Source organism: Homalodisca vitripennis, chromosome 4 (assembly GCF_021130785.1).
Source record: "Homalodisca vitripennis isolate AUS2020 chromosome 4, UT_GWSS_2.1, whole genome shotgun sequence".
NCBI classification, from domain to species: Eukaryota; Metazoa; Arthropoda; class Insecta; order Hemiptera; family Cicadellidae; genus Homalodisca; species Homalodisca vitripennis.
The window spans coordinates 77,244,132-77,267,295 of NC_060210.1; the positions used below are offsets into that span (position 1 = coordinate 77,244,132).

The window sequence follows — 23,164 nt, forward strand, 5'->3', positions numbered from 1 at the left end:
CTTGTTGTCATGATGAAGAAAGGGTAGATACCGTACTTCAGACTGAGAAGTCTATTACAGTAAAAAAATATATACTCTTGGTATAAGGGAGACATCCTTAGAAAGTTAATGTAATATTTCAATAACCATTTATGATAGGTTTTGAGATGTAGAAGTCTTGTTTTGCGAACATTAGACAGGGAAATAATGGCACATTGAAGCAAGTTAATGTACAGATGCCACATCACAACGTCATGGACGCTAACCACTCTTGAGAATCTAGACATTCTTGGAAATACACATTCACAATTATCCTCATTAAGGTGAGTCTCAACAGTTTTTTAAATTGTATTTTATTAACAAATTTTAAATCAAGCATTTCAAATTCAATGTTTTAGTTTGTCACTGGCTGAATCTGGAATTAAATTTACGGGATGTGCATTACACTACTAATCAAGGACTTATACTCTTGTATTATAACATTAAAATGTAAACAAATGTTTCAGTCTCTGTGAAGTACTCCAGCTGAAACATTAAAGAAAGTTTAAAAGTGTCAACAACTATTTAGTGTCAGTTAAATTTGGATTATAAAAAATAAATATTATCATATATATAGTGGTTAAATTGATTCAACATATACATGTGCTCTCAGAAAATAGTGTTTACACAAAATTATCATTTAAAGAATTTTATGATTTTTTTAAATGAAAAATTTTATGTTTGAAGTTTATTATTGACGATAGAAGTTTTGAAAGGATAAAAGGATTTAGGATATATCCAACCGTTATGTTATAAAAAAATTTGAATTAATACATCATTGATTTTTATTTATTACATAGTTTGTTGAACAAATTTGCGGAAATATTTTGGGATATGGTTAATAAGGAAAACAGTTCCTATAATATGGTCTATTCACGTTGTTTAGTGTCTGGCTGTGTTTTTAATAGAAAAACCTATGATTCAGAAATGGTTTAAGTCTTATAAATATGTCACAAGAAAAATGTATCGTAAATAATTCATATTGGTAGTCTTTAAAAGTTACAAATTAATGTCAAAACAAAACTTCATAAAAACCAACCAGAAAATAAAAATAGTAACAACACATAAAAGATGAGATAGCTAAAAAGATAAAATTTTTATACCTTGTTTGTTACAAATGGATGATAAATAATATTAAAATGTGTGTTTTTAGTCCGGAGCAAAATTACAACAGTGTACTTAAGTCATCAATTATTTGAACATTTATAATAGCTAGACAGACAGAATCAATACAGTGCGAAATTGATCATAGTGCAAGAGGAAGGGACAAAAGCAAGAGGGGGATTATAGACAAAAGCCTACTGAAAAATATCCAAAAATATGCCTCAACAGTTTTTGGACACTTTAAATAACAGTAATATCGAGAAGTTTAAAAGGCATGCGTGTCTACACAAGTCTCATCTTTAAATGACATATCTTCCAAAATTGCAGGGGAAAATAAATACAGCGTATGAATGGTTTATGATTATTATGGAACCAAAATCTACATGTATAACCAACAAATTCACTTGCCTGGTCATGCGTAGAATCACGAAACAGGGTTGGCCTTTCTATTAACCATAGCTTACCAGCTTTATGTGTGAAATGAGTAAACATGGTCAGCTTTTCGCGTAACCGCAGCTCATCAACCCTCAGCTCATCAACTTCATGGTTGGGGCCTAAAATATATTGGCCTTGATAGCTATTGTAACTTACTTCAGCTGCATGTGTGGAATGAGGAAACATGGCCAGCTTTTCGCGCTACCCCAGCTTATCAACCCTCAGCTCATCAACTTCATGGTTGGGGCCTAAAATATATTGGCCTTGATAGCTATTGTAACTTACTTCAGCTGGATGTGTGGAATGAGGAAACATGGTCAGCTTTATGGGCAACATAGTTTATTAGCTTTGAGTTAAAATTAGGAATACAAAAGATTTACTAGACCAGCCAGATTTAGGTTTGGTTTGTGTTGTGACACAAAACCCCTCCAAAGCTGGCCAAGCTTTTCTCGCTACCCTTGCTCATCAACTTCATGGCTGAGGGCTAAAATATATTGGCCATGATACCTATTGTAACTTCAGCTTCATGTGGGAAATGAGGAAACATGGCCAATTTTTCGCTTAACCCTACCTCATCAACTTCATGGCTGGGAGCTAAAGTATATTGGCCCTGATAGCTATTGTAACTTTCTTCAGCTTCATGTGAAGAATAAGGAAACATGGTCAGCTTTATGGGCAACATAGTTTATTAGCTTTGAGTTAAAATTAGGAATACAAAAGATTTACTAGACCAGCCAGATTTAGGTTTGGTTTGTGTTGTGACTATTCTGTCCCTTGATGAGGTTTAGAGAATTACTTTGTCTAGACACAACGCTATCTCACCAATTTCATGGGAACCTTGGTAATAAAACTTTTTGAAACCAATTTTACTTTAGGTAGAACCATAGTTTTCAAATAAAATAGAAACATAAATTGGGAACTATTTTGAGGGTTCTTAAAAAAACAGATTGAATAAATTATTTATGTCTTAATAAACTTTCTGTAATAAGTAAAAATTACTCATGGTAAAGAAAAAGTTTCAATCGTATCAGTTTGACATTAAAATACAGATTATTAAATGAATAAAATTAGGAAATAAATTATTTGCTATAGTTAGCAGAAAGAGAAATATTCCCTTTTCACTGTTTTAGAGACTTAAATCCCATATTAGTACTATTATGCTTTGGAACTAAGTATACTAAAAGAAGGAAAGATGAACAGAACTTGTGCAATAGTATCTCTTATGTGTTGTTAACGTTGTGCAACAAGTGTTACTGAAACAGCATTGTTGCTATTCTATCACAGATTCGTCCTACTTTCTCTCATCTCACTCCAGCCATGATAAACCTTGTGTAGTTTAATCTGAGTTATCTGTTAAGGATGGAGTGCTAGGCACTAGAGTGCTATATTATAGTGTATTCTTTCAAACATAAGAAGTTTCTTCTCTTCGAAACCGACGACTCATCAGGAAATATCGAAAAAATTAAATCTTACGATAAATAAGATTCGTATTACTATTTTTAAAGATGAATACGAGTGTCTTCATATGATGTCACCATAAGAATATGTCACCATATGAATGTCACCATATGACATATGTCCATATGATGGGACACCATCATATTGTGTCCCCGGATATGCAATTTTTTTCTTAGTTCGTATGATTGGTTTTTATATATTTTTGGTTATATAAAAAAACAGCTAAATGAAACAAATTTGCTCGGAAAGATCTGAATTAGTTAGTGTTTAAGCATCAGCTAAACATTATAAAGTTATTTATTAGCATTGCTCTTTTTACTCCAATGTACCATTAAATTGTTATTGAGTTGGTTAAGGACGGGAGGAGAGTTGTATTTAAACAATAACAACATGGCATTTACTCCTTGGTGGACAGCCTTCACCTGCATATTGAGCTGAAAGTGGTGTTCAAGGCTCGGCCCTGTTTAGGTGTAGAGGTCAACTGTAATAAGACAGGCGCATGGCACCATCCATCTCCAACGACACGGTCACAAGTAACGTGTGACGATCTGCATTACATAACCGGTAGGTACTCCCCACGCTTAACAGTTTGGCCTTGGTTGGGGCAGGACTACAACTGTAGCCTACTCATTACTGTTGTACAATCAATCATGAAAGTGCTTATAGCTCGTCACGGATACTTATGGAGACGACTGGGTTGTACGATCACCGCAGCACGCTGCTTAAGGAACATATCGGCGCGTACCTATTAAAAATCAGCTAAATTAAAAAAAAATTACAAAGTTAGCACCATTCAAAATGTTTTCACATCCAGCGCTCTCGAAGGTCGAGATTTTTATCTTCGTGAAGTCGCCTAATATCGGCTTCCTCTTGCAGTGTAGAAGATCGTGGCACCACCCTCGGCAGTTTGGCGGTTTGCACGTTCGAACAAGGAGGCGCCGGCCGCGGTAAGTGAACAAAACCTGTTCAATTAAATCTGTGTTTAAAACTAAACGTTTTAAATAGCGGTTTACTAAATTACATGTCAGAGATAATGGCTGAGCTTCTTAATTAAAATATTTGTTCCATTTATGTTAGTATGTTACATTTATGTTTATACTATAAAATCACTAGTACCTGCAATTCACGATCCAGTTGATGACTCAAGGGCAGGCATATAATTTAACGGTTACGGCTGCCAGTCGTGGTGGTATATCAGAGTATACAATCTTTCTTCCATTAAAGTATGTTACATTCGGAGTTTGGAAATCATGCAGACGACGGAACTTAACAAAACTGTAAAATCAGGTGTCCCTGAAAAAGTTGACGTTAAACTAACATTTCCTAACGTGGCTTTCACTTTTAGCTGCAGAAATGGTGCACAAGTTTTCCTGTTTAAATCTCTAATAGCAGTGTTATAATTTCTATTTGACACAAATGGAGCAATAAAAATGTACGCTGAAGTATACACATAAGCATTACCACGTAGCAAGACAGTTCTCAAAAACGTTAACTATACTAAATCGCGATATTGTCTACACCAGTGTTACTTTCTATAAAGTGGTTGTTCATGAAGTTCTTTTGGATTTTTCGCTCAACAATACAACAATACCAAACGTTATTTGTCAAAGTATCTGATTCATAAAAATAAGCTAATCTAACCCGACCAATTTTAGGAGATACACCAAGCTGCAATTGTGTACGAAACAAGGTTAAATATGATCCGAAGACTGTCTATCGTGTTCTGGACAATTCGTATTTTATAGGAATTGTACACTACAAATCTTTAATTTTATATAGTTTTAATTTATTAATACCAAAATAACATTTTGCTTTTGTACACTAAATATTAAAAAGTGTATGTTACATTTTAGTTCTAATTAAAAACACACACACACACACACACACACACACACACAACACACACACACACACACACACACACACACAACACACACACACACACACATATATATATATATATATATATTACTAGGCCTAACTCTAATTTTGAGGATGGCAATACAATTTTAGTATTGTTCCAAGCAACGAAGATTTATTTTAATTGAAATTGAAATTTATAAGTACATTTGTCGTACAGAAGTATTTAAATTAGAAAAGCAACAAGATTTTTTTTACAGACTAAACCCGTAAGATTGCCTACACAACACTTCCAAACCATTTCAGTGCTTTCTGGCGTTGAAATTATGCAACTTGACGTAGTATAGAAGCCATCTTCTTAAAACTTTCCTCGCCACAATCGTATTCGACAAAGAATCATTAACACCAAGGTGTCGTTCCAGGTTTACTAATGTGATCAAAGCATTGTTTACCACCACAATGAATCCTTCAACCTATACTGAGCCATTGCAGCATAAAAGTAATTTTAATGGACCACCCGTTTCAATATTTCTCTAGTTAGTTTGAATGCGGCTTGCAAGTTACGTGTAGAAATTAGCTGATTGCGCCAGCGTCAGTTTAATGCGAGTAGTTATCAACTTGGTTTAAACGAAGAGAATGCTTGTGCTTAAAAACGTTATTGTAAATATACGTATTACTACAGTAGGCTATTGTAAGTAGAATTTCTAATGTGTTCTAATTATATTTTGAAGTATAAATAACAGTTCTATTCTCAATTTAATTGAAGAAACGTACCAAAGTTCATAGGTGTTATTTCGTTAAATATTTTTATTCACATAGGTAATGCTTTTAAAATGCTGAAAATATCATTAAATAAATATACTTTTGAATTGTACCCTCAAATATCTGCAATTAAATACACGCTATTCACTTATTGTGTGCAAGTATAGAATACATACGTGCTGTAGTAATATCTCATACAAAACTATTCAAAGAATGTTAGACCCATCACTCGGTTTTACTTAGGCGTATCAAAGACCCCCTGAAGACTATAAAAAGCCTTTTTTTACTAAGTGGTTTCTTAAATAGTTTTTATTTATTCTTATTGTTAGTACATTTTATACTTTGTGGGAGTCTATTGCACAATTTTATTGTTATCCAAAGTAAAATACTTGAGTTTAAAAAGTTCGTTTAAATCTGTCCACAACAGTCTTTTTTATCTCGTGTAGTAATCATGAACAAGAACAGAAACACTTTCTTAATTTCTTAAAACGACTATCCCCATATAATCAAATGAAGGCTAACCAATTTGAGGATTCTAACTAATCGAAAATATCCTATACATCCGTCCTACTACCCGACCCCAGGTTATTGTCAGACAATTCTATTAAATGATAAGGTACTATAATTGCTACAGAATTCTAAACCATACCGGAGCCTCGATTCAAATGAGCCAATGTCCCAGTTTGAGAATATATTTAAATAAAAAAAATGGAGGAGAGGCACCTGAGGACAAAAGCAGCGGATGTTAGCTACTTAACAAGTTTGTTCACGTGAAAGTCTCGTTTCAGCAAATTTTACTAATTGGAATCAAAATGAACTTCGTGAAGTTTAGTTTGAGATAAGCAAGCCAGTGGTCATTTAGATATAATAGTGGAAATATATTTAAAATTCTTTAAGTATGGATTTCAATAATGTGGATGTGGATTTAATGAAGATTAGTGGATACAATTAGAAATGTTGTATGACGCTGTAATATAATTCTGGAAGAGAGTATCATGGCAATTGTTTAGACAAAGTAGGCATGTGTCGTCAACAAATAGTGGTACCATAATTGAATATTTATGAGATAATTCAGAAGATCATTAATATATAAAAGTTATAACAAATTTGTCAGCACAAAGCCATAAGATAATAAAAAATCTTTACAGCTTTAAAGTACGAAATTATGTGTTTTCATAATGTTTTATTTGAATGCATTTAGGCTAACTCTACCAGTAAGAAGACTAGAACCCGTTCAGCCCACGGACGCCATATTTTTCAAATTGTTCTAGGAAGAAATGATAGTCAACTAAATCAAAGGTTATCGTAAGCCAGATGAGGTTTTACAATTTGGCCTTTCTAATTATGGCTTTCCCATATTTAAAGGGGATCAGAACATTGGTTCTCTTTTACATATTGTCATAAGTATCAACCCAACTGTGACTTTGTTTTCAAATACTTTAGAGAAAATCATAGAACTGGATATTGGTCTGTATGCTAATATTGTGTGGTATTAGGTTTATGCTACTTCTACACAAAGGAGTGATTTTATTTATTTTTAAATCTGTTGGCAATATTATACTTAGGGGAACTGTCATCTTTGAAAGAATTTTAGGGTATACTACACCTCCAAGAAAAAAAGAAAAACTAATACCATATTTTAGCTTACGGTACAGGCTAATATAGTTAGTTCTCAATTAGTTATTCTCAATCGGTGCAGAAGAGGTGATTTCAATTATATGCAATTAACGACTAATCGATTACAATTCACCGGAGTCTCCTACAACAAACTCCAGCCCCTGCAAATTAAATTGTCGTCTTTGTAAAGAAAAGTCCCTTATTTTGTACTTGGTGACCTTGCCGTAGTGCTTGCGTAAGTACGACATTTCTAGACGAACATAAACTCGGTTTCGTTCAACTGGCCTATAATGTGGACGCAATAATACGAGTATACACAAACATAATAGAGTATAAAGATGACATAGAAATTTACGGATAATTGTAAAATTGCGGTCTACGCTGATGATTAAAAATTAACTGGAATGTCTCCTCTTTATTTTTTGTATTTGCTATAAGTGAATGTAATTTTCAGTATCGGCTGTGCAGGCTTGAGCAGTAAGTGATTAACAAGGTGAATGGCAGGGTAGGAACAGTGTTGATGGCATAATGAGGCCATAAACAATAATGGCGCGAGTATTGTACTCCACGGTACTCCATTCACACTATTGATCCACTCCGCCCCGCCCATTCAATCTAACCCACTCTCCTCTCCTCTCGACACGATCATGCCCCGACCTGCTTTCAAACGTTCATAAAAGATTTGCTACAAATATCCTCCCCCAATCTTTTAGAAATAGTTTGTATTAACTTTTTATTGTAAAGTATCAATTCATTTTGTGATCAAATACTTTTGTAATTCATAGCGACCACACATTAGATCAGTTATAAATTAATATTTTGTCACCTATTTGCACACGAATATTAAATTAAAATTACGTTTAAACTGAAGTAGTAATAAAATGTTATGTATTAGGTGTCCCGTATGCGCTGCTCTGTGGTCTTTATTTTATGGATGAAAATGATGAGACATTTATTACTTGAAATTTACGATGGGCTTTCTTATTACAGTAACAGTACAAAGTAGCAAGATAGTGGGATTTCCCAACAAACCGTAACTTAGGTTATTATCAAATCACCGTTCAACAGCTGTTTCTCTTTGGATAGATTGTCGCGACAAGGTGGAATTCGTAGTTTTAGTTTAAGTAATGAGAGCCTGTGGTTTACATATTACTTGATATAGGAGTTACCAAATCTGAAATTGAATCCTATCTGTCTAGTTATAACATCACCAACGTCGTCTGTGAAGAGGTTAAACCGAAGTATGACACATACAAGTCCTTCAAGATTGGTGTCTGCGAAGAGGTTTTTGAGACTGTTTTGGATCCTGAGTTTTGGGACGAAGGTGTTCTTGTGAAAAAGTATATTCCACCACGAAGATACAATAGGCCTGATCATTTTTTAGGCCAGAGGAGAGGATAGTTAATTTCTCTACAACTACCCTCACCGATGAATGCACTGTTTCATTTGGTTTTGAATGTTTGTTTCTCAATATCCAGGGACTGAGGAACAAAACACTTGTGTTCGAGGACTTTCTAAAAGACTTGTCTGGTAAGTCATCTTTTGTCTTAATTTGTATTTCCGAGCACTGGCTCAACTTGGATGAACTGGCATTGCACGTGCCTAGTGGTTACCAGATGGCAAGTGCTTTTTGTAGGAAGAACCATATCCGTGGAGGGTCAGCAATTTTTATACGTGTAAATATTGAATTTAGAATTATAGACGTAAGTGATTTATGTAGAGAGCTTATCTTTGAAGTGGCCGTTATTGCACTTGATGTTTGCAAATTAATTGTGGTTAGCCTATATCATCCACCTGGAACAGACCCCGGTGAGTTTTTAGACTTATTAGATAGGCTGTTATTGTTACTTTCTAAATGGGATGATTATACAATTGTGGTTGGAGGTGATTTAAACGCTGACTTTGATGTAAATCAATCCAACCGTAAAAGTGTCATGACCTTTTTTAATCTATTAAGACAATATAATTGCTACTGTTTAAATAATACACCAACTAGAGGAAGTGCCTGTTTGGACAATATTTTTTCCAACAATACAGATAGGATTACTGATTGTCATATTTTAAAAAACTTTGTTTTCTCAGATCACGATGGGTTAGTTGTTAAAATAAAAAATAACAGAAGCCTTGATAATACAAATGATATCCCTCATGAGGCTTGTAAAAATCCTAGGTTTGTGTTTCCTAAAAGAAATGTGCCGTTACTGGTAGATAAGCTTAATAGTGTAGATTGGAATATTATGTTGCAGCATATTTCAGATGGTTCTTTAATGTTTACTACTTTCTTTACATCTGTAACTAAGGTTATCTTGGATTTAGTTTTGTTAAAGTCAGCAGGTGGTAAAAATGTCAAGCCTAGTAAAAGTAGAAAGTGGTACACACCTGAGTTGCAGGCTATAAAAAACAAATTAATTGATATCCATTACTTGTATCGTTTGACCAATAGTCCTAGTCTTAAAAGTAAATTAGATGAGATGAAAAAGCTTTACAAACATAAAATTTCTGAGGCTAAACTTAGGTATAATAATTTGTATATTGATCAGAGTTCTAATAAATGTAAAGCGGCCTGGAGTCTAATAAAGAATGAATGTTCTTTTCATAATAGGCCTAATGTTGTGGCCAAGGTGTCCCCTACAGTTTTCAATGAATTCTGCATTGAATCTGTGAGGAATATAAAAAAAGAAATATCACCTACTAGTAAGACTGTTTTAGATTTAGTAAGAAGTGACAATGTTTGTAATACTGAATTTGAATGGAGAGTGGTGACTTCTCAGGATGTATTAAGAGCAGTTAAATCACTAAACAACTCTGATAGTCAAGATTTGTATTTTATGTCAAATAATATCATGAAACAAATAATAAGTAGCATTGTTAGTCCTTTGACTATCTGTATAAACAAATGTCTGCTAGAGGGAAATTTTCCCAAGGAACTTAAAGTCTCTCGTGTCTGTCCGGTGTTTAAGAAGGGTCCTAAAGATAAACCGGAAAGTTTTCGTCCTGTTTCAATTGTTCCCATTTTCTCTAAAGTGTTTGAAATTATTATTCATGATCAGTTAAGTAGTTTCTTTGAAGGTCATACTATTTTGTCTAAATTTCAATTTGGTTTCCGTAAAGGGAGAGCGACCATGGATGCCATAGAGGAATTGGTTTGTCAAGTGTTGCATGTGTTCGAGAACAGGCTCTTTGCTCAGGCAACTTTATGCGACCTCAGTAAGGCCTTCGACACAGTATGTCATAATGATCTATTACTGAAGCTTGAATACTATGGTATACATGGATCTGCTCTGAGCCTTCTCAAATCCTATCTTGATAGCCGCAGACAGAGAGTGTGTATCAATGGGGAGTGGTCACAGGATATTGAACTCGAGTTTGGAGTACCCCAAGGTTCAGTTCTTGGCCCTCTTCTTTTCTTAATTAGTATTAATGATCTACCTTGTAATGTCAAGACCAAAACATTTTTGTACGCTGATGACACGTCTTTTATTAGCATAAGTAATAGTATTAACGACCTTAAAAATACTGTCCATTCTGTGATGGCTGATGCATCTGTATGGTTTGAAACAAATGGCTTTTATCTTAACCAAAATAAAACTCAAAATATTGTGTTTACCTTAAGGCATTTTGATCCAACTGACAGTAATCTAATAACTGTAAATGATGTAAAATTTTTGGGTGTTGTCATAGATAATCAGCTTACCTGGGGTAGTCATATAGACCACATTGTACCCAAGTTATCTCGAGTGATCTATTTTTTAAGGCGTTTAAAGTCACTTGTTACCTTAGACTATCTTAGAGTGGTTTACTTTGCTTATTTCCAGTCTGTTATTAAGTATGGTCTGTTATTCTGGGGAAATTCAGGTCGGTTAAGTGAAATTTTAATTCTTCAAAAGAAAGCTATAAGAATCATTGCTAATGCTGAACGGCTTGACCACTGTAAACCTATTTTTAAAGAACTTAAAATTACTACTATTGTAAATCTTTATATTTTCGATCTTGTTGTATATGCTATTAACAAATCTTTTGACTGGTTGTTTAACGAGGATGTTCATGCTCATAACACGAGAAATAAAAATAATTTATCCTTTGTACACTGCAGGCTAAGTAAAACCTTGAAAAGTCATACTGTTTTGTCAAAGAAAGTTTATAATAAGTTAAGTCACCTCATTAAAATGTACAATACTCAAATCTTTAAAAATAAGTTAGTAGTGTGGTTGTTGAAGAACCCATTTTATTCTTTGAGCGAATTCTTTACATGTCAAAGTATATATTTTTAATTTTGTACAGTAGGGTATTTTTATTAACCTATACAATAAATTTTAATGTCAAATATTTTTAACTAGGCCTATTTGTTTATTTAAAAATTTTATTTGTTATCTTGTTATCTATATAAAACTTTTATAAAACTTGTTAATTTCTCTAAATTTTTTAATGAAACTTGTTATTTTTTATTGTTATTTAATTTTAATATGTTGTCTGTTACATATATTGTTTTTAACGTAAACCTAAAAAAATGTTAAATTTTTTGTTAGGCTATTTTATAATTATAGCTAAAATGTTTGAATTTTCAATTAGTTTGTAACCCAAACTAGGACTTATGCCAAGTTTGACTGCTACCAGTTTGTGATTGACAAAACCTGTTGGTAGATAATTTTGACGTTGTCAATGCATGTAACTGCCTTACGACAATAAAGAGATTTGATTTGATTTGATTTGATTTGACATATTCCATAGTAAAAGTTGTTTAATTTACATTGCCAGTTAATTGATAAGTATTTAAATTGAGCACAACCAGAGCTCGTGCCCAACCGAGTGTGCTCGTGGTTTGTTTAAATTGAAATAATCACATGTTTTCGTGCCCCTTAATCGCCACTTTGACTTCAATTTCTGAAATATAAATCGTTTCAGTTCGTTATAGCGTTGCACATTTGGCTCCATGATTTTGTATTATATTTAACAATTTATTTTTGAACTTTTTAGCGTTGTAGCTACTAGCGTTAAGGTATAATTTTCGCTATTAATTACCAATTTAAAGCATAGTCTTTAAGAAAATATAAGAAATATTGTTATAAATCAATTAGGTTATAACTATATCATTATTAATTCATCATCTAAACACAGTACAATTAGAGTTAACAGTTTAACCGTGAATTTTCATTTATAATTTAACGTATGGTGTTCATTTTAAGTTTAGGCTACTGTTAAAAGACAAAAGCTAAAAATCCAAAAATGTTTGCAGTTCCAGGACTGTTGCGTTTAATTCTCTACAACTGTTTTACTTAAGAAACAACGCATCCGAAAATATCGTTCATGGAATAAATGCGGATGTAGGTACAATAATGTACTACTTGGGTTTGTAAGTAATAACAACGACAATCACCTAAGCCAAAGTTCCTACTCGATGAAGTATTATAAGTCTGCATTTGGGCCAGCATTTTAGACGAAATATTCCCCAGTTGCCATGCCGGTATGTTTAGTAGAAGCTTGAAATCCATTTCTATTGTAACAATAACATTTTGACTTGGTAGAGAAATAATAGGAACACTGTGGTTTGTGGATTATTATTTACATTGTTAGAAATAACACGTTATTTGACGTATTGTGAAAAATTACATGCAATCATAAGAATTTTGTTTTCTGCCTCCCAAAAATAAGAGATGTCGGCGAGAAGGCCACTCTGTCCCTATCTACTAGTGATCTGAGCGAAGTTCACACTGATGGCCAGGACCTTTCTGGTTGGACAATCTGGCACGTGTTCCGAGGTCGGAAAAGTACTGATCGGAAATGCCACTGGTTATTGACCGGTTATATGCCACTGGCCACGTATAATTATATGGCGCCATCCCTCAGTTGTGGTGAAAGATATAAAAAAATCCTTCGAGATTGTGTCCAAATTGAAGCTCAGATCACGTGAGCGCTCGTAAAGATTATCTTTAACTTTGCCACGACTGGGAACATACATTTACGATAACGTAATCTAAACCTACTTATATCGCGTAATAAAAAGTAGTAGATAGGAACAGAGTGGCCTCCGCTATACAAAGTACACAGAAAAGAAATGTTTACATTCTCTCCGTAGACAAATTTCTGAAATTGTATCAGACTACTAAGTGATACGCTTCAATGACAGTCAGCTAAATTTCATGGTTAGACATGTACTATCATAAAACCCCTTGTTTATATAGACATTCATGAAAGGTTTATGCAAAATTTAAAGCGTATAAGGAATCTTTCTCGAGATATCTTGCCACATTATACATTCACATTTCTATTATGAATTAGGTTTTATAGGAGTGTTCAAATAATATAAGATCCGTTGAGCTAGGGAGGGTAATACAACGCGAGATAACACTGAAATCATATCTTGTCACCGACTTTTAACATTGACTTTCCACATATATTAGTTACTTTTGTATTCTGTGAATAAAAGTCCACACACCAATTCAACGAAAGGTGTTGAGGTAGGTAGAAACATCTGTTAATATGTCATGTATTAAATTCTCATATGTTTGTATCATACATTTACAAACAAACTCAGGTTTGTTCAGTCCTCCTCAGTAGACTAGTGGTTATAGTCTCGGCTCTCTAACCGAAAGATCACGGGTTCGAATCCCGGGGAGGTCCAAAAAAAAATGTAATAATAACAAAAAACAGTGCACTTTGAAACCGGCATAGCTGACCCTGATTCTTAAATGGGGTTAAAAAAGGTTTGTTTATAGATGTATTTTTTCTCATATTTTGTAGTTGCCGTTATGGTTACTCATGAGACTAATGTAAAAATATTCACTAAGACTCAACCAAATCCCATAGAGTGACATGCAGTAGCATCGAACTTACGTTGTAGTGTTGCCTATATAAGAGCAAAGAAAGCTTTATGACAAATTCATGGGTAAGTTATTTTTCAAGATGTCATGCGGACAGACAGACAGAAATGACATTGTTCCTGCCCTACGAGTGATAGTCTTCGCTAATGGTCAGCCAATAATTTGTCATTTCTAAGTTTTGTTTGATATCTTATACGCTGAGATGAAAATCTTGACCTTAGGAGGATGATGGACCCTCTCTGACTGAAGCACTTTTACCACATGCACTTACAGCTGTAGTGGGGCTACCAATTCCGCAATCAATGACTGTGTTCACAGAGTGCAAACTGCTGTTATATAGCGGTTTTTATTATTTATTTTGAACGGTGAATCCTAGAACTGGCTAAAGACTGGTGGCGAGTTCTTTGTGTTCCTCCGTTAGCAAATGACCTATAGCGAGTCTTGAACAAGTGATCTTAATTCATACGCGTATTTATGCCATTCAAATACAACCTATGATATAACTTATATATGATTCAATTTAGAACGATATGCTGAATATATATATTTGATATAAGATACTTGAGGCACACACAATAAACAACAACAATAAATAATGTAAACTCTTTGGTAAAAAATCGCAATCAATCAACGCTTCAGGATACATGACGAACATTTCATATAGTGCGTCATTTTCTGGTTTCGTTATTGAATTTGAATATTTTTTCTGAAGTTTTTTGTTGGTACCACTGTTTTCTACGTCCCTCGACTACAATCTAATCATCTGCTCACTACTGCAGCTGCTTTGTTGTTTGAGATACGGATTTTAGTGTACAACGTAGTTTGGCGAGTTTTTATTTTGTCAAAAGACTCGTTTATGAATCTTTGGGTTTTTGCCGTTTGTAGGAAACTTATAGCACTCTTCGAGGCATTATGGTACCTAAACTGCTCGAAATTCTACACTAAACAATGTTTCTTTTTTGTAGTTTATACTTTGTCATATATATCGTATCAAAGTAAAAATATTGTATTTTCGCTGGTGACTACACTGGCAACTGATCCTACATTTGTAGCTGTGTTGTGTTGGAGCTTTTTAGACTCTTATTGTTTACTCTTATAAATATGAGTAAGTACTATTGAGGAATCCTTATTAGTGTAGCTAACATGTTATAATTTGGAGTTTGTTTTCAAAACTTAAATTTTTCTAAAATCAAAATAATTCCTGTAGACCAACTTATTTTCTTAAAGTGTAAATCGATAAATAACGATTATAATAATAATTGATATTTTGAATTTTGCAAAAAGTTTACCATTTTTTGTGGACTAAACTTGTCATTTTAGTCCAACAATATACTTTTTTTAATTTTCATTCTACACATACAATTATAAAAGAACTTTTCTTTGAGAATAAAACGGTATGTAACATTATGGAGGAACTACGCAAAGTCTATTTTATATGCAGTTTTGTAATATATCTTGCAGACTCCAAAAATAACTTGCCAGTATAGAAGTTCACAATTGCCGCCAGTTCCACGGTTAATGATACCGATGTGAATCGTTCTACAAGTATAGTTGATTTCCCCTGTATTAGTATTATCTTTTACAGACACAGTTTACCGAAAGTGTTCTTTGTTTTTGAAAAATGGTTTGCATATAAGTAATTTTCTAGATTTTGTATAGGCGGCTACACGTACACTTGTTTGTGTGGAGCCTCTATAAAACACATTCCTGTATTTGTGTGTGTCCATTCATATACAAGATAATCTACGAATAAGTTAACTTAGAAATTCGAAATTGGGTGTGAAACTCCGCTTCCACTCCCTGTACATAAAAATAAAAAAAATGGTAAACGTCGGTAGATTGAGAGTCGCTCCCCGCACTAAGGAGCAAGTGCGGAGCCTCCCACGATGGCCCGACTGTGGCGCGCTTTTATCCTTTTTATATTGTCTTACTCACCTACAAGTCTAGAAATGGAAATATTTTACCTGTATGTAAAACTGTGACTATTCTGTAGAGCCAATAAACTACAATTTCTTCTACTTCTATTGCCTCGTACACTTTATTTTAGGTAATATATGTGAATTCCGTATAGCTCCAAATTCATGAATTTTATTAGTCAGGAGGCATTTTGCTGAGGATTAAACATGTTGTCAAATGTAGTCCTTAAATTATTTAAATATATGGCAGATCCTTAGTCGTTAGTGTTAAACTTATTTCTCTATATATGGTGGCTGAATCAGCAGGGGACCACAGACAAAGTGACTATCTAGCTAACTAGACATTTGGATCCTAAATTTTTGCTTCTATGCGTGAATAATATGCCCCCTCCTCCCACTACTATACAGATGAATGCAGTTGTAGATTTAGATGTATAAACAGAAGTAGATATAGAAATAAATTTATAATATATATAATAAGAAAGAAACTGAGGTGCAAATATGATCTCATTGATTTATATTACAATAATTGTAATACGTACTAAAACCAACTATCCATATCTATAAACCCAAAAATATAACATCAAATTAGTTCTAAACGACCTTGAACTGTTAGTTTTAATTAAACTTGAGAACAAGCCAATAAATTAAGTAAGACCATTGTTCTGATAATAATACAAACTAAAAATAGCAAAACTAATATTTCATCTACGAGTTTTTAAGAAAGAGGTTATCTTAACTATTTCGTTATTAACGTAGTTTTTTTACATTTCTTGGAGGAAATTGTGTTGAGTTTGTTTAATGGATTGATAATGAAGTATAAATGTATGCATACATGTTTCAATTCCGCATGGATAAAATAGTACTTAGTAGTTTTGTACTTTATAATGTTAGGAAGAGGAGGGTGAAAATAAATAAAAAACTACTTTAAGCTTATTTAAATTATGTTACTCATTTTATAAAAAAAAAGAAACAATGAAATGAGTTTCGAGGCAGTGCTCGTATTTTTATGAAATTACGCACCACGCTTTATATTTAGTAAAATCGATTTAATTTTTTTTTGTTTCTCAAGGGATAGAAGATAATTCGTTCCAAAAATAATACGCCAGTTCCATTGTAGGTTATCGGATTATTGTCTGAAGATGACTAGTTGCATATGTACATTTATAAATATATTTATTATTTTGACCATTGCTGTCTTAATGGCCGTTGCTAATGGGCGATCCTTGTCTTGTGGTCGTTTATCAAACCGTTAATGAGCAATTAAAGTCACCACACATGTCGCTGATTCAGTAATAGCTAATCATCTAATGAGACTCACTTGTTGAATAGGAAACGGCAATTCAATGACCTTAGTCATCGTTAATAAAACGTTGAGTCGTTGATGAAATTTAATGTTTTATTTAGTTTAGTTAATGATTTATAGGCCGAGTTGCACCAGAAGTTACGCATTTGCTAAATTAGATGTTCGAAATAATGAGAACGCCTTACAAGAACGTTGGTGTTATAACGGACCCAGACTGTATAGTTGTTACAGGGAGAGATTTAAGAACCTGAGACTTACGGGAAGAGATTAGACGTAACTTAGACTACTAATACAATTACTTATGTGCTCTCATTGAATAGGATCTTACTGGCTTTTTCGCATCCCCGTCTATTGGTTGGTTGCGTCATTAGACCAACATGACCTCTATCAGTGTATGTGCTCTCATTGAATAAGATCCCATTGACTTTTTCGCACCACGGGTTTAGACTTTATAGTTAGTTGCATAAAGCAATGGAGAGATCCCCGTCTATTGGCAGGTTGCGTCATTAGACCAACTTAGACTCCTCTATCAGTGTATGTGGTCTCATTGAATAAGGTCCCAATGACTTGTTCGCACCACGGAGCAAGGAGAGGTACCGACTACTGGTAGGCTGCCGTTATGAGACTCAGCTACCCCTACCAGTACCTACTGTAAAACGCAACACGTTGACCGCTGTCAGGTTCTGTGTTGGATGGATGTGCTCTCGTGTTTTTTTAAATGAGAAGAAAGTATAATGCCAGGTAGTGCCAGTGAGTTGGATGTGCTCTACCGGTGCGTGCCCCCACCTCGCCTAGGGGGAGAGTAGTTGCGTGGTCCGCCGGTGGTGCGCGACGGTCGCAGTGTCGGGTTATGTGTTGTAGTAGTGTGACTCGTGCCGTGCTACGGTAGTGTGTTGTTCGTTAGGTGGTACGGAATCTTCTCGTTGTGTGCAATTTTGTTCTGTGCAGTGGATCAACAGGCTGAATAATTGTTAATCAGGTTGCTTACAATCTAGCTAAAGTAAGTTCCGATTAAACAAAAGTTTATTTCTTAACATAAAATATTATATTTAATTTTAAATTAATTTTAAAATCGGAGTTTTTGTCACTGTTGTAATAAATTGTCTATAACAATGTAATATAAAGTTCCTTGAAAGATCGTGACGCTTTGGATAAGAAATTTTAAACTATTACAGTTGCCACTATTAAAAAAAGTTAATTAGAAGACAGCTACACATTTAAAGTAAACATTCAATGTTCAAATAATAACACGTATCTTTATTGTTTTTTCTTTCTTTTTTGTACTGCGTATTCAAATTTTAAAGTTGATTAGAGTATTGCCGGGTAAAACACCGACCGCATGTAACGATCAGCCATACAGGCCCTATTATGTATTATATGAATTACTCGTATACATTAACTACCAGGTCAGACGTTTGATGCTGGACATTGTTAATTGTTACTATTAATATTGAGCTCTTCATTAATTCAACCTTCAGCCTCAACTCATGGAGTCAATCAGTTGACAAATGTAATGTATATCATAGCGTTCACAAAAAGTAACGATGACGCGTAATAAAAGTATACAGTTACAGAAACTGATTGGGCTGTTTGTGATATTTGGAGTCAGGAACAAAATCCAATTTGACTGTGTGAGCAGTTACGAGACAATTTGTACAACATAATTATTGTTTTAGATAAATAAACGATAGGGCACTGTTCATGTTTGTGTTTAGCGCGGAGCTACCCTTTTTAAACGACTGAATTTTTAAATTAGCAGAAATATTTCGAGGTCCTACTAAGATTTGTTTCCAAATAAAACTTAATTTTAGTCACCGAATTGCCACACTAATTTCTTGTTACTATGAGTGTTCTTATGCATTTTAAGAGTTTTAAAATAATAGTTATAGTTTTCTTCATAGTACTATTTTAAAACATAAAATTACTGATACACACATATAAAAGTTCAAAGTATATTATTAAGTTTGTAAGGACACGAGAGAGATTGAAGAATATTTTCAATTAAAAAATAACTAATTTTAACTGACGTTACCGGTATATTATCTATTAAATTCTGTTATCAAGAAGATTTAGTGAGTTAATTTAAATGTGAGAGAGAGGAGTACAGTTACTGTTCTGGGATAATTTTCACATTCCTTGACACAGAAAAGTAGGCCTACATTGCCGTCTATCCGTATTTATCTACTTTCGCTTCATCTGTGCAGTGAGTAGCCGTTATTTCAATGTACGAAGTCCCTGATCATGACTACACCATTCACTATCTATATTTTGTCCTTTACGCCTATCTACTGATTAGTTTATCTTGAAATTGGGCAGCCGTTAAGCTAAGTTGTCAATATACTCTTTAATTGTAGCTACATAAGTGGCAACCTATATTATCATTTGTGCATATAGCAATCTATAATAAACTGATCACTTTCTCAAGGCAGAGATTAGATGCTACGCCAAGTTTAATCTTACAGTTCCGAAGTATAGGTAGTCAGGGTAAACTACGTACATTAGAACTGTCACCTATCCGAAAATATCAGCTGACCTCTCACATCTAGAATTTGGGTTCTTGTGGCCGAGTTTATTCCACTAACGAGCTACATATTTCGATTGCCGCCTACTAAACTTAGGGTATGTACTGACACTTGTTACGGGCAATTAGCGGGCTGCGTGGCTTTTTGAGAAAAACCAGTCCGCACCAAAATAGCTCGATTATATTTGAAGTGGTGGTGCCACATTCCTGCTGACCACAGGTTGTTCCCGGTATGACGTGGCTATGGTCACTAGAGAAATTCGCACAAAAATGGTCCGATGGTGGCTGGAGCGTCTACCCCCCCCCCCTACATACCACATCTACACCGTTTTAGAAGTTTTAGGAGTATGAGAATTTACTGATCCGTCTTATCATCTGTCGCGATAAACAAACACGGCCAGCTGTTATCGTAAACCAATATACGTACGTTTTATTTTATGTCTCAGTATTGTCATAGCTAGCCTTACCAAAACCGCTGGTGGGTCAGCAGCAATGTGCCTACACCGCCTCAAATGACACGGGAACAATATTAAATGTCTGTAGCTTTGCGATTACGTGTTTGCGTTAAATTTTACGAAAACTCAGCCTTCGTTGGTTATGATTTATTGTCATCTTCAAATAAAATTTGCAATTAAATTGAAATGGAAAGTTTGATTTTATGTAGGAAAATTTGTATACTTGTATACTCATTTGTATACTTGTGTTGTTTGACTGCCACAATAAAAATTAGCCGTAATGGTTATGTAAAAACAGTGAGAAGTAAGTTTTTAAATAATGTAATTTTTCACTGTGTAGAAAAGTTCACCGTCAATTATATTGTACAGTGAATGAACGATTCCCAGCAAAATCACAATTTCATTATAAAATTCCAATTTCATGTTTTATACACTCAAACTCAAGTTGCCTGGTACAGTAATTGAATCCAAGAAGTAGAATCCGATCTGTATCCTTGATAAGATGAAGGCATTATTCACAGATCGCAGGTACTATAAATCTAACTAGCACAACAGTGTCGCATGATATACTACGTAACAATACATTTGAGGAGGGTTGGGGCAGAGAAGAAGTATGGAATTTATAACACGTTTTGATTTGTAATCAAATACACAATAAATGAGTGTGTAGGGTGAATGAATCCACAGGCTAGGCGAGAACGGACGACAATTGTCCAGTTAGCCGGAGCCGGGCTTGCAACAGAAGGATGTCGGTCATTAGCTCAATCACTACGCCGAGCCGCGCCGCGCCGGCTCCTCCGCTATCACAGCTTCCTTTCTCCTAGTATTTCTGCGAATGGTGGGCGTAAACTGGCTCGTGTCATTGTTATATACCTTCAACTACTAGTTCACCATTAGTAATCGATAAACAATTATACTAAAATATAAAAAAATACGTAGAGTATGTATCACATGGCAGGTGTTGAATCGTTATGAGGCTTAATAAGTCGCGTGTTAAGGGTTTTAGTATGGTTACTTTTGGAGTGAAGCTTTGTTTCCATTAAATAGTTTTAATTATAATTTTAATGAAGAAAATAGCCAAGTAGCTTGCAAAATGAGTAACTGGTATTTATAATTCCTCAATAATAAGCATGCAATAGAGTATAATGCTTTGCATTTATTTAACAACATTTGTTACATGAACAGTTGTCACTACATAGCTTATATTGTCTATATGGCTTTAAAAAAATAACAACAAGAATTATGCTTTAAAGAAATATAATAATGCGGGTGACTATACCTCATCAGAAACTCATCTATAGAATAATAACACCTCTCAACCATAAAAACTTTGCTGTTCTCAATCGTTGCATTCACGTCCCAAGGCACCGCGTTGTTCAGAGTAGAGCGGAGTAGTGGACGTCCTTCTCTTGAAGAGTCAGTCTGTGAACAGGAAACCCCTCTTGTGACGGGTGTTGTAGGAATGTCGAGCAATGCAGTCCTGGAGCTACAGAGGATTAGTTGCAAGAAATGACCACACCTCATGGGTTTAATACTTGGAAGTGTTAAGATAATGTTTGCACCTTACTTTAGTCACGTCTCAAACCACCTTTATACATTTCTTAAAGTACTATGTTTTCATTCCCAGAAAGAATTTTTTGGTGGTCACGATCCATATTGTACAATAATTGATGATATGTTAAAAATTTTAGGCTCAAAGGACATTTGGTCTTCCGATCATATGTTAGTTTGGTTATTTAAACGCATATGTGACAGATATGGTCAAATACAATATAATTGAATCGTAAAAGGTAAGGGCTCTGTGGTGTAATGGTAGCACATTCACCCGGCAAGTGAGAGATCCGGGTTCGAGTTCCGGCGGAGCAAGTACTTTTTGTGATTCATTGTTTATTGAAATTATATATATATATACCAAATATATCAACAATTACTCATTAGTTCGCGAGGAGTAAAATATTATAACGTTATATTTTAGCATAAATCATTCATCTACATAATTCTTTCTGAGTTAAACTGAATTTTATTGTATTGCTGAGTTTTTATTACAAACCAACAACTAGCACAGTATAATGTCCTCATATAATACGTAGACTACTAAATTGTAGTTATTAATTACAAGAATAAAATGTTATAATGTTATGGCAATACGATGTAAACAGCTGTACAGTTATCGTTATAGTTGATAGTGTATGTTATGAACTTAGTTGATCACCAATCTTAAGAGATTAGTTATCATCGATTAGCATGTCAAGCATGATTGCGTTTCTCATTGTTGCGCATGACCGATTTGTATAAAATACGGTTGAAAAGTGATGTTAAAACATAGTAACTGCCTGTGGTGCGTGTGAGTAATAAAGGAAAAGAATAGAAAGGGAGGGTGCAGTGCCATTTGTGTTACTCGCCATTCCGCACTTCTTCTGTCGTGGACATGAAAGTTACAGTACTACGGGAGATAAACCTTATTCTATACCACAATATCCAACTTTATAGCTCTTATATAAAACATGACGTACATGATGTGATTGTAGTTTGTGCTGACATTGTACTCAGTCTTATCGAACTCAAACCGGGTGCGCCGAGTAGGTCACCGCCAGAACCAATCTGAATTACATCCGATCAAGAGAGTTGATACTATTTCAATTTCCTTTCCTTGTCATTAGATGTTTTTTTATCTATTTCAATGTGGAAATTTCTAAAGGATAACATTTTGTCAAATGTACACGCACTTGTACGCATTTACATTGTAATTACCACAGTAAATATGGAATAAATTTTAATTATAGGTTCTATTACCGGTGTCTGATAAGAAACAAATTGACATGTCTCTACTTTTTACGTTTTCTGTACTTAATATTTACTGCCAACGGATTGGTTTAAACTCCGACTTAATTGAA

The 23,164-nt window shown here is 34.2% G+C and overlaps 1 protein-coding gene across 4 annotated transcripts in view; it reads left to right on the forward strand.

Moving 5' to 3' along the window:
* The window catches only part of LOC124359566 (FERM, ARHGEF and pleckstrin domain-containing protein 1-like), a 171,631-nt gene that overhangs the window by 14,971 nt on the left and 133,496 nt on the right, over positions 1-23,164 (forward strand). The window contains exon 1 of one of the 4 annotated variants that reach the window (XM_046812426.1): positions 18,141-18,294. The exons of the other annotated variants lie outside the window; for them this stretch is intronic. The gene's annotated coding sequence lies outside the window, so the exon portion shown is untranslated. Of the gene's footprint in view, positions 1-18,140; positions 18,295-23,164 lie in introns of those variants that run through there. 4 annotated transcript variants of the gene reach the window in all.